The following is a 1,123-nucleotide window of genomic DNA, read 5'->3' as shown; positions in this document are numbered from 1 at the left end:
ATTAACATACATTTGTTCAGTTCCAAAGAAAAACAGTTATATATTCAGTATTACCCATATTCATATTTCACATGAGGTTTTATCATGCTATACAGTCCCATGTTACATTTTTTAGCTTTCCTTCTAGGAACTGACTTTTCCTTTCAACCATTGTCATAGCCATGTAATAGCATTGCCAGTTAGAAACACTGTTGTATTCAACAAATGCAATGAATGTCTCATGATGATGGAGGAGATTGTTGCTATGGGGGGAGGAATGGGGTAAGGAGGGTGGGGGGTATATGGGGACCTCATATTTTTTTAGTGTAATATTAAATAAATAAAGACCAAAAAAAAAGAAAAGAAACACTATGTTGTGCTTTCACCTTTTCATTTTTTTAAATTTATTTTTATTTATTCCTCTCCCCTCCCCCCCCCAGTTGTCTGTTCTCTGTGTCCATTTTGCTGTGTGTTCTTCTTTGTTCGCTTCTATCGTTATCAGTGGCACCAGGAATCGGTGTCTCTTTTTGTTGCGTCATCTTGCAGTGTCAGCTCTCCGTGTGTACGGCGCCATTCCTTGGCAGGCTGCACTTTCTTTCACGCTGGGCGGCTCTCCTTACGGGGCGCACTCCTTGTGCGTGGGGCTCCCCTACGCGGGAGACACCCCTGCGTGGCACAGCACTCCTTGCGCACATCAGCACTGCGCATGGGCCAGCTCCACACAGTCAAGGAGGTCCAGGGTTTGAACCACAGACCACCCATGTGGTAGGCAGGCACCCTAACCACTGAGCCAAGTCCACTTCCCTCTATTCATTTTCAAAGATTAAAAACAACTTTTTTACCAGTTCTGCACAGGTTATCCCTCAGACTTCCATTCCCTAACCTCAATCTATTTTCTGGTGACCCATATTCTAGTTACTGACTCCATGAGTTTACACAATATATTAGTTCATAATAGCACAATCATATGGTATTTTGTGTCTGGCTTGCTTCACTCAATGTCCTCCAGCTTCGTCAATGTTGTCATATACCTCATTATTTCATTTCTTCTTACAGCTGCATAATATTTTATTTTGGGTATACACCATAGTTTGTTTATCTAGTCATTGGTTGATAGACACCTGGGTTGTTGCCATCTTTCAGC

Source organism: Dasypus novemcinctus, chromosome 8 (assembly GCF_030445035.2).
Source record: "Dasypus novemcinctus isolate mDasNov1 chromosome 8, mDasNov1.1.hap2, whole genome shotgun sequence".
In the NCBI taxonomy this organism is placed as follows: domain Eukaryota; kingdom Metazoa; phylum Chordata; class Mammalia; order Cingulata; family Dasypodidae; genus Dasypus; species Dasypus novemcinctus.
This window is presented reverse-complemented; position numbering follows the sequence as displayed.